Source organism: Silene latifolia, chromosome 5, assembly GCF_048544455.1.
Source record: "Silene latifolia isolate original U9 population chromosome 5, ASM4854445v1, whole genome shotgun sequence".
Taxonomy (NCBI): domain Eukaryota; kingdom Viridiplantae; phylum Streptophyta; class Magnoliopsida; order Caryophyllales; family Caryophyllaceae; genus Silene; species Silene latifolia.
Window position 1 is genome coordinate 39406454 of NC_133530.1, and position 12008 is coordinate 39418461.

Sequence of the window (12008 nt, forward strand, 5' to 3'; positions counted from 1 at the left end):
ATGTGGTACCGCTCCTCAGCTGAATAACATTTGCTTGCTCGTGAGCTTGTTTACCTTGAGGAGGAAGACCCCCGGCCTGTTTTGATGGATTTTGAAGTGCCATCTGAGCCACCTGGTTATCTAGCATCTTATTGTGGGCAATCACTCGTAAATTTGAGCCGCCCGTCTCACTGCATTGACAAAGTTTATTGCAAAAGACTGCGCAACTCTGCCATCTCATTGTTCGGAGCTTGTTGAGGAGTTTGTTGAAGAGGCTGTTGATATTGATTGTTAAACTGCTGGCCTCCTTGATTTTGCCTTTGATATCCCCCTTGTGGTTGATTACCGCGATTGTTGGGAGGGATATAAGTATTCTTTTGTGGTTGCGGCTGCTGCGGGTTTTGCACATTCTGACTAGACCATTGAAGGAATGGATGCTCCTTCGTTCTTTCATTATAAAAATTGGAGAAAGGTGTACCTTGTGCACCTTGTCTGTAAGCCTGAAAGGCATTAACTTGCTCCAATGTGCTCAAGCAATCAGCTGCATTGTGACCGTCTGATCGGGTCCGTTTCGTGTTCACAATTAAAGATGTGGTCGTTGGATCACGGTCGAATCAAAACACAATTTATAACTTCACAAACAACTCTACAATTAGTAAAGAGGCAAGTAAAGGTCGGATCCCAAGGGACGGGAGTTGAAATGAGATTTCTATTGCAACTAGTGGTGTCTAAGGGGTGTCACAAATTGGGTTGATGTAGAAGGTCACTAAACTAAAATAGCAATGAAAATAAACAAGCAAGATGAATTAAAGGGGTGTAAACAATTGATTAAAAGCACTAGGGTGTCATGGGATCATAGGGAAATCATGGGAATTGATCATACAAACATGTTCTCAAATTATAAGCAAGCAATTATTGTTGTGATGGATTGAGTTGGGTTATATTTTACAATCCTAGGAAAGTTTGGGTCTCGGAGCCGAATCGATTAGATTGTACAACACCTACAAGTCGACTTAATCTTCCCTACTCAACAACATGCATGGTCTAATGAGACTCGAGTTGGGTTATGTCTTACAAGTCTCATTGAAAAGATAGGTGATGGTAGTAAATGCAAGGATTCATAGGCTTAGCATTTCATCAAATATAACATGTGCATGAGTTGAGATCAAAACAAGCAAGCAAATAAAACATGAAAGCATATTAATTTAAGCATGAATCATTCCCCATGTTGGTTTCCCCTAATCACCCATTAACCCTAGCTAAGAGACTACTCACTCATTATCATGTTGATCATGCTAGCAAGGTTGTAAATCATACCAACAATATGAAACATGATGAATAAATGAAAGTAATTAACAATAATTAAAAAGGGATTAAGAGAATTATACCTACTAATGATTCCAATAATAAAGCAAAGATAAAAGAAGTACTTGAATACTTGATTGAGAGGTTGTCAATCTCCCAACAATAACCCAAATAATCTTCAATTACCCAAAATAAAGGATGAACAAAAGAGAGATTAAGGAAATAAAACTTGTATTAGAACTTGATTAATTGTTGATTACAATACTAAAGAGAGATTTGATTGATATTAACTACTCTAATTATTGATAAGAAGAACATGCTCCTCTAGTTAGACAAATGGGGTATTTATAGTGGAAATTAGGGAGAATGCATTAGGGTTAACTAAGGGCTAAACTAGTAATTACACTTTTTAGATTGAGCAAGGAGGAGCCGGTATTTTTCGAAGGAAGGGCTTCTTTCTTCGTAGCTTGGAGAAGAGGAAATCACGCTGTGCTGGAATCCGGGCGGAATAAGGTCGGGACGGGCGGATTCTGGTGATGGGGTCCGAGCGGATTCGAGGGAATCCGGGCGGATTGTGGAGGTGGAATCCGAGCGGATTAGAGCAAAGCCGCATGGATTGTGCAGCTGGGGGACGACCGGATTGGGGACAATCCGCACGGATTGTCACTCAGCAAGACATCTTCTTCTTTTCTTCCCTTTTCTTCATAAATTCCTTGGGGATTTCCTTGGGGACTCAAGGATCCTTTCTCAACATTGCTCTTCTACTATAATATGTACAAAGACCTTCTAATCTTGTCTCTCCTTGATGCTTGGTCATTGAATTCGATCAATTTAGTCTCATTTTGCCATGAAAATGCAAGATTCTTACTCCTTTCCTACCAAGGGATCAAAATCTCAAAGAATATGCAAAACAAAGAACTAAAGATAAGAAATGACCCAAATATGCACTAAAAAGCATGGGAACAAGGCTAATTCGGGGGCTAAATGTGCGCTAATTATGGTCACATCAAATATCCCCAAACCGAACCTTTGCTCGTCCCGAGTAAAGAGGTGACAAAGACTAGGACCAATACTAACCTATCCTAATAATATAGCCGATATGAGATAATTAGCGGGTCTCACTCCGCCCCTTCAACTCACAACAAGACAACCATGAGGTAGGATGCCTTCTTGCAAGGCAAGGTGGGTCTTGCCAAAATGGCGACACATCCAAACATTAAGCACACAAAATCACATAATGGATGCATCTACAAAAGAAATAGCCACTTCCTCATCAAGTGGCGGAGGCACTAAAGAGGAACAAATTTAAGAGCATGTAATCCTTCACAAATACTAGTTCAACAAATTACTAAGGCTAAGAGGATGGCACTAAATCACCTCCAAATGGTGTTAAACTAGACTACTTTCATCCTCAATTTCCAAATACTTTCGTCAAGAGCGATCAGATGGTGGTGGAATGATGATCCCTATGATGCTAGTAGCATATGACATGACAAGTCTCGAATTCTCTACAAAAGTAAAGGTCATGGATCGTCCCAAGCTCGGCCAAGTGGCTTGACAAAAGGCTTTTTGGGAATGAAATGCTCAAATCTTTATTCACAACGGGTGGATATGACTAGTATTCAAAATTGTCCTCATTTCACTTTCACATTTCAAAAATTTAAGATGGGGTTTGTCCCTTCCGGGCTAGTGTCCTTTGCTTTCGCCAATTGCTTATTAGGCAACCGGTTAACCTCTAGACAATAGCTTTTCGGGGTGATAGTCACTCTGTCTCTGGGCGGCCGAATTCACAACCGTATGGGGGCTCAATTCAATGGATCCCGCACCAAAGCACATCGAAGTGGTACGCCTCCATCAAAACAACTTAAATTTCTCAACTTTCAACAATTCATAATATTTGAGGTTCCTTGGCATTAGATTACTTCCACATGACAAAATTTCTTTGAAATGAGCACTTCAAGCTTATTGATAGAAAATATTTTTGGGTTGCCTTACCACAAGGTCAATCAAGGTCACCTAGACAAGTTAACCAAGTCCACATCGCATCACGGGGTTAGATAGGTGACTCACATGCAAACCCTTGACTAGGTTTTGGGTCATGGGTCAAAAGACACTAGTATGACACTATCTAGGGTGTTTTACAACCATTCTAGTAGGCAAAGTCTTAAGTTGAACAAGTATTTGTAATGGCGTAGTTGCTCTTGTCAAAGTTCCTAATTAGCCATTTTTCAAAACATTTCTAACATGCAACTACATGCCATGATGCAACTAATATAAACATCCTAATGCAAGTGATTCTATCAACTAATATGACATATAAACTAAATGCAAGTCCTAAGTTCACATTGTTATACCGCATCAATCAAAATAGAGCCACATAGTCATTAACATAAAGAGGAAAAAGGAGATTGGAAAGATCATACCATGCGGTCTTCAATATCCTCATGTCTCGGATGTGGCGTAGTCAATCAATGTGAAAAAGGATGAACAAACACAATATATACAAAACAATATATACAAGACTACAAAAGGAAATAAACATGTTTTTGGGTTTTCAATTTTCAAATTTTTATGATTTTTGAAATTTTTCAATTTTTTTGGATTTTTGAATAAGAGTTAAATGTTAGAATTCCCATCCCCACACTAATATGGGCATTGTCCTCAATGGCCAAAATTATGGAAATTATGCAAAGATGATGCATGATTTCTACACTAAATGCAATTTACACTAAGCTACACTACATGATGCATGGTTTTTGTTATGACGGAGAGGATAATTTAGATTACCTCCCGTTGTGTATGCATTAACTTCCCCAAACCGAGTGAGACACTATTGCTAATGTCCAAGGATGGGTGTAGTTCATGCACACACTATGCAATGCATGAAACTAATTTGTCAATTTGGATTTTGAAAATGGGAACAATAAAATGAGAACACCTCAATGGTACCGAGGTGTGAGTCCTCTATGGTGCTAGGACTACTCCAACAACGATCAAAATTATAATTAAAACAAAGAGAGAAATAGACAAACCATGAGAGGGTAGGAGTCTCCAAGGCTTGCTAATCTTCCATCATGCTATCACCATCACTTTTCTCATTAGAAGTGGTCACATTGCCACTTCCCTTGTCATTTGCTTCTTCACTTTCTTCCTCATCTTGCTCATCATCATCTTCACCATCCTTTTCTCCTTCTTCACTTTCTTCTTCATCAATGTTATCATCAACTTCTTCATCATTACCAACAACCTCATTGTCACCCGAAACGACCCTAGATGCACCTTAAATAGGACTTCTCTATCCGCCCAACTAGGCAAAGGACAAGATGGATCAAGTAGTCCTTGCCTAGCTAAGTGTAGGAGGGGTGGATATTGAGCCAAGTAAGCATTTTTCCGGTCCTCAAAGGCTTGCTTGTGCATTGCTTGCATGAGAAGAGTCACATAATCATTTCTAGCTTCAACTCCTTCCGGCTTGAACTCTTCATACTCAAAGGGGTAAGGTGGTATGACAATGGAAGAGGAGGGAGTTTCAAGATCACCCTTTTGTTGTTGGATAATATACTCGGCCTCTTTAGAAAGGGGAAGTAGATAATTGGTCCGGTGGACGCTTAGACGACAAATCTTTGAAGGCAAGGTGAACGAGCTAGCTTCACTAGTGAGCCATCCATACTTAGTGTCAAGGGGGTTATGGGCAACCCACTTGTACTTGTGTATCATAGTATGCAAATCAACAAGATGACCACTCTCCTTTGCTTTGTACTTGTTATCCTTATTGAAGTTAGGATCAAAGTACTTAGCTAGGATAGTGACTAGGCCGCCATTGACAATAACGGTAGTGCCCTTCTTCCCACAATCAATGTTGAGCCATCTATCTACCAAGAGCCTCAAAGAATTGTAAGGCTTGGTGTGTACTCTTCCAATGTTCAAAGCCGATTCAAGGAGAATAAAATCAAGTTTGGTGAAATGGTTGGTATCTTTCCTTGCAATTATGGTGTTTCCCATGACCTTGTGCCATACTCTTATACCCGGATGGTGGACCAAAAGAGCACGACTCGCGTGAAAGTCCTCAAATTTCCTCCCGGAAATTGCCTCCCAAAGAGGTTCGGGGTCATACTTTCCATAATTCTTAAAATAACGCGGTTCATCACTAAGACCCAAAATTTCACTCAATTCCCTAAAGGAAATGCGTCTACTAACATTAGCTAGACGAAACTCGAGATTCTCCCTATTCTCAACTTTGGTGACTTTCAAAGAACTCAAAAATTCCAAGGTAAGGGAGGGGTATGTCAATTCCTTTGTTTCAAACAATTTCTTCAACCCCATGGCTTTGAAAAAGGCTCTAGTTTGCTCAAGAACACCCAATTTTTCTAAGGTATCTATACATATAAATTTGGTGGATTGTAATGACTTCCTAGCAAACTTGGCAAAGGTATTTCTATGGGTATCGGCAATAAAAGTTACCTCAGGATAATGCAAAAGTTGATCGATTTCCGGAGTAGAAGGTGTTGTTGCTCCCATAGAAGGTTGTTGTTGTTGTTGCACTTCCAAGTTTGGTGTTGCTACCACCATAGCCAATGCTTTCTTTGTTTGAAGAGCCTTTTGCCTTTGTGAGAGTGCCTTAGCCTTTGGTGCCTTTGTTGCCTTTGTTGCTCCCTTAATCCTTGCCATTGATGAACTAACCAAGAAAAGAATGAAAAATATTCAATTTGTAGTGTACCCAAATCGATTTAAAGGTGAAAGGCTTTGCCTTTATGAAATCAAAAATCGACCCAAAGGTTGAAGATTGTGTGCTTGGTTTTGATTTGTATTGAAAAAGGAGTGATTGATTTGTTGTTAGAAGGATGATTTGATTTGTTTTTGGTGAATGTTGTTGAGGGATTTTGTTTTTGTGATGGAGAGGATGAGGGTTTTGATGTTGTGGGTAGTGTTTATGAATGAATGAATGAAGGAAGGAAGGTGGGAGGGATTTTATAAAGACCGAAATTTTCGAACTGCAGGGGCAATCCGTGCGGATTCTGCTCTTTCTGGGTCGTATAAAACTCGCCTAAAGACGGGCGGATTCAGAAGAAGACGCTCGGATTTTCTTGATACGGGACGGGCGGATTTGCCTGAAGACGGACGGATTTCATCCAGAAATTTTTCTTGTTTTCCTCGGCGAGAGAAGACGGACGTCTTTCTTTCAAGACGGCGGATTCTTCAAGACGGGCGATTGATTGCCAGGACGCCCGGATTCATCCACATCAAAAATTTTCAAAATTCACTCGATTCAGACGGGCGTCTTTTTCGCAAAAGACGCTCGGATTATCAAGACGGGCGGATTCTCGTGAATCTGTTCGGATTCGACCCCTTGTACCCGGATTGCCCATCCGTGCACAATGCATTTTCCTTACCATTCTTCTATTCTTTCTTCAAATTTTGTGTTCTTCATTGTGGGGGCACTACTAAGGCATGGATAGCCTAGGCAATTGTCATCCCCACACTAAGGTAAAGCACTACACATCAATTGAAATTGTTAGTCCCTCCCTCACTTCTCTCAAACACGATAATTATCTTGATCAAAGTAAATAAAAATCCAAAGATGACAAAAAAAAATGCAATACAAGAATTGAAATGTAAGTTAGGGAGTTAGAAATATTTACAAGTGGTGGTTTAGGGAGGACTCCACCAAACTCTCATTCTTGATGAGATGTCAAGGGGGCATGTCCAAGGTGTTGTTGATGTTGCTCAACACCTTGAAAAAGTAATCAAAAGCTTGTTCATTATCATGGTAGAGGTCTTCAATAGACCTTGGCCCTTGTTGTCGGTCTTGATCGATGGCATTACCAATGTAGGGATTAAAAATACCTTCAAATTCGTTGTCCCAAAGACCACAAACTTCATTAAGTTGATCATTGAAAATCTCTTGCTTAGATGGAGACAACTCTCCCAATTTCTTCTCTTGGCCAATGAGGCCATCCTCTTCTTCCTTGATTGATTTTGATGAGCTTTGCAAGCTCTCCTTGTCACAATTCACTTGCTCTTTGAATGGAGCATCTTCAATTTTCTTCTTCCATTGGAGTTCCGATTTCTTCCTTTCATCCTTTCGGCTATAATGATCAATCATGAAACATGGTTCATGCAAACGAGGAGCTCTCATAGTCTTGTCAAGATTAAAAGTTATGCTTTCATCTCCCACTTCTAGAGTGAGCTCACCATGTTTCACATCAATCACCGTACCATGCGGTGTGTAGGAAAGGTCTTCCTAGAATGATTGGAATGTTGGAATCTTCCTCCATATCAACAATGACAAAGTCCACCGGGATGAAAAACTTCCCAATTCGCACGGGGACATCTTCCCATATCCCTAATGGTGTCTTCGTCGATCTATCGGCCATTTGGAGTGTGATGTTGGTGCATTTAAGCTCTCCCATCCCCAACCTTTTACTCACCGAGTACGGCATGACACTCACACTAGCCTCTAGATCACATAAGGCTTTGTTGATCGTCGTGTCGCCAATGGTACACGGTATTGAGAAGCTTCCCGGATCCTTTAACTTCGGAGGTGAACTCCCTTGAAGTATTGCACTACTCACCTTAGTGAAGGCGATAGTCTCAAGCTTCCGGATCGACTTCTTCTTTGTGAGGATATCTTTCATGTATTTCGCATAGGCCTAAGACGTGATTGATTAATTCCGTGAAAGGAATTGAGACTTCCAAATTCTTCACAATTTCCATGAACTTTCCAAGTTGATCATCAAATTTGGGCTTGGCTTGACGACTTGGAAAAGGAAGTCTAATCACAATGGGCTCCTTCTCCTTGACCTTGTCTTCATTTTTCTTTGAACTTTCTTCTTTTGATGATTTTCCATCTTTGGAGCTTTGCACAATTTCTTCCTTTTCACTAGCTTCCACAACTTCATCCTCAACTTGCTTCTTCGGTGCTTCATACCTTGTACCACTTCTCAAGTGAATGGCACTAACCGTTTCATGTCTAGGGGGATTACTTTGAGGTGGTAATTGCCCCCTTTTGCCTTTGTGAGCTTGAAGATGCTAGTTGAGTCAATTGTGTTTCCAACATCTTGGTGTGAGCTAGAATGTTGTTGATGGTGGTTTCCTTTGCTTGGCTATCTTTTTGCATTTGAGTGAAAAATTCTTGTTGATTCTTTTGCATTTGGAGGACCGCTTTTTGGACATCAAAACCTTGGTCATTTTGGTGATTGTATGGATTTTGATTTTGGTAACCTTGGTTTTGATTGTAAAAGGGTCTTTGATTTTGGTTTCTCATGGGTGGTGGAGTGTATGTTGTTTGAGGGTTTTGAACATTTTGGCTTTTGTATGAGAGATTTGGATGGAATTTGGTGTTTTCATTGTAAAAATTGGAATAAGGGGTACCACTCTTGTATGCTTGGAAAGCATTCACTTGTTCATTTGTTCCCCTACATTTACCTTGGTCGTGTCCCAAAGTTCCACAATTTTCACATATCCCACTTGGGATTGATGAGGATGCCGCCATGGCATTAACATGATGCTTTGATGATTTTGAGTTTTCTTCAAGTCTAGCCATAGCTTGTTCAAACTTCAAATTGATTGTGTCAATGTGAGCACTAAATTGAGCACCCAATTGAGTAACGGAGTCCACTTCATGCTTTCCTCCTCTAGTAGCCTTGCGAGGTCTACTATATTGTGAGTTATGGACCGCCATTTCCTCAATCTTGTTCCATGTTTGATTGTCATCAACTTCGGTGAACATTCCATTCGATCCCATATTGAGAATGTTCCTAGAATCTTCATATAAACCATTCCAAAATTATTGCACCAAAAACCATTCGCTAAGTCCATGGTGAGGACATGAGCGACAAATTCCCTTGAACCGCTCCCAAGCTTCATACAAAGATTCTTCATCCCTTTGCTTAAAACCCGTAATTTGAGCTCTTAGCATGTTAGTCTTTTCCGGTAGGTAGAATTTTTTGTAGAAGGCTAGAGCCAACTTCTTCCAAGAATCTATTCCGAGGGTGGCCTTATCAAGGCCCTTCAACCATTGCTTCGCGGTGCCGATTAGAGAAAAAGGAAATAAGACCCATCTAATTTGGTCTTGAGTCACGCCCGTTTGAGAGATTGCATCACAATAGTCGCAAAAGGTTTCCATATGAGAATGAGGGTCTTCACTAGGCATCCCCCCAAATTGGCTCCTCTCAATTAATTGGATGAAGGCGGACTTGGCAATAAAATTTCCGGTTAGATGTTGCGGTGTAGGAGTACCATTTGGTAGATTCTCCTCGGTGGGTACGGAGTGTGACGAGAATTTAGGCATTGTAGGTGGATTTTGTGGGGTATTGTGTAATGGGTTCTCCTCTCCTTCTATTGCGAAAGGATTGACGAACTCACTAGTGGGTTGAACAACTTAACTAATACCTCTTAAATTCCTCCTAACAAGTCTCCTATTGTTCGTCAAGGTTCTTTCGATTTCACGGTCAAAAGGTAACAAATCACCTTGTAACCTTCTAGACATGCAAAATATCAAACAACTCGAAAACAATTAGAACAAACCTTGAGGAGTTTTACTTCCCCAAGGCGAAGAAAGACACAACTAATAACAATAGAAAGAAATCTAAATCAAACAAACACCGTCCCCGGCAACGGCGCCATTTTTGATCGGTCCCTTTCGTGTTCACAATTAAAGATGTGGTCGTTGGGTCACGGTCGAATCAAAACACAATTTATAACTTCACAAACAACTCTACAATTAGTAAAGAGGCAAGTAAAGGTCGAATCCCAAGGGACGGGAGTTGAAATGAGATTTCTATTGCAACTAGTGGTGTCTAAGGGGTGTCACAAATTGGGTTGATGTAGAAGGTCACTAAACTAAAATAGCAATGAAAATAAACAAGCAAGATGAATTAAAGGGGTGTAAACAATTGATTAAAAGCACTAGGGTGTCATGGGATCATAGGGGAATCATGGGAATTGATCATACAAACATGTTCTCAAATTATAAGCAAGCAATTATTGTTGTGATGGATTGAGTTGGGTTATATCTTACAATCCTAGGAAAGTTTGGGTCCCGGAGCCGAATCGATTAGATTGTACAACACCTACAAGTCGACTTAATCTTCCCTACTCAACAACATGCATGGTCTAATGAGACTCGAGTTGGGTTATGTCTTACAAGTCTCATTGAAAAGATAGGTGATGGTAGTAAATGCAAGGATTCATAGGCTTAGCATTACATCAAATATAACATGTGCATGAGTTGAGATCAAAACAAGCAAGCAAATAAAATATGAAAGCATATTAATTTAAGCATGAATCATTCCCCATGTTGGTTTCCCCTAATCACCCATTAACCCTAGCTAAGAGACTACTCACTCATTATCATGTTGATCATGCTAGCAAGGTTGTAAATCATACCAACAATATGAAACATGATGAATAAATGAAAGTAATTAACAATAATTAAAAAGGGATTAAGAGAATTATACCTACTAATGATTCCAATAATAAAGCAAAGATAAAAGAAGTACTTGAATACTTGATTGAGAGGTTGTCAATCTCCCAACAATAACCCAAATAATCTTCAATTACCCAAAATAAAGGATGAACAAAAGAGAGATTAAGGAAATAAAACTTGTATTAGAACTTGATTAATTGTTGATTACAATACTAAAGAGAGATTTGATTGATATTAACTACTCTAATTATTGATAAGAAGAACATGCTCCTCTAGTTAGACTAATGGGGTATTTATAGTGGAAATTAGGGAGGATGCATTAGGGTTAACTAAGGGCTAAAGTAGTAATTACACTTTTTAGATTGAGCAAGGAGGAGCCGGTATTTTTCGAAGGAAGGGCTTCTTTCTTCGTAGCTTGGAGAAGAGGAAATCACGCCGTGTCTTTGGAATCCGGCGGAATAAGGTCGGGACGGGCGGATTCTTGTGATGGGGTCCGAGCGGATTCGAGGGAATCCGGGCGGATTGTGGAGGTGGAATCCGAGCGGATTAGAGCAAAGCCGCACGGATTGTGCAGCTGGGGGACGGCCGGATTGGGGACAATCCGCACGGATTGTCACTCAGCAAGACATCTTCTTCTTTTCTTCCATTTTCTTCATAAATTCCTTGGGGATTTCCTTGGGGACTCAAGGATCCTTTCTCAACATTGCTCTTCTACTATAATATGTACAAAGGCCTTCTAATCTTGTCTCTCCTTGATGCTTGGTCATTGAATTCGATCAATTTAGTCTCGTTTTGCCATGAAAATGCAAGATTCTTACTCCTTTCCTACCAAGGGATCAAAATCTCAAAGAATATGCAAAACAAAGAACTAAAGATAAGAAATGACCCAAATATGCACTAAAAAGCATGGGAACAAGGCTAATTCGGGGGCTAAATATGCGCTAATTATGGTCACATCACCGTCTAAACCGCATCTAGCACAAGACTCCTCTACTTGCTGACTCATAGCATGAACTCTCTCCTTATTACGCAATGATTGGGTAGTCTTTATCTCGGCAATCTGAGCAGAAATAGTCTCTAACTGTGCCGCAAGGGCACTATCAACACCAGTTCCTCGTGTGCTTCCCCTAGGATTTCCATACCTGGCAGTATGGATGGCAATCTGATCAATTAACTTCCACGCGTTATCATCATTGGTGTTGTCCTAAAACCTCCCATTAGCAGAAGAATCCAAAAGGGCACGATGATCGTCATACAACCCGTTATAAAACTGGTTGCAAAGAAACCACTTAGGGAAACC

At 40.2% G+C, this 12008-nt stretch overlaps 1 non-coding gene across 1 annotated transcript; it reads left to right on the forward strand.

The window, feature by feature from the left end:
• The first annotated feature begins 9092 nt into the window (after window positions 1-9092).
• Window positions 9093-9199, forward strand: LOC141657976 (small nucleolar RNA R71). Its single transcript, XR_012548889.1, has one exon. It is a non-coding gene; the product is annotated as a small nucleolar RNA R71 (small nucleolar RNA).
• Window positions 9200-12008: the final 2809 nt, after the last annotated feature.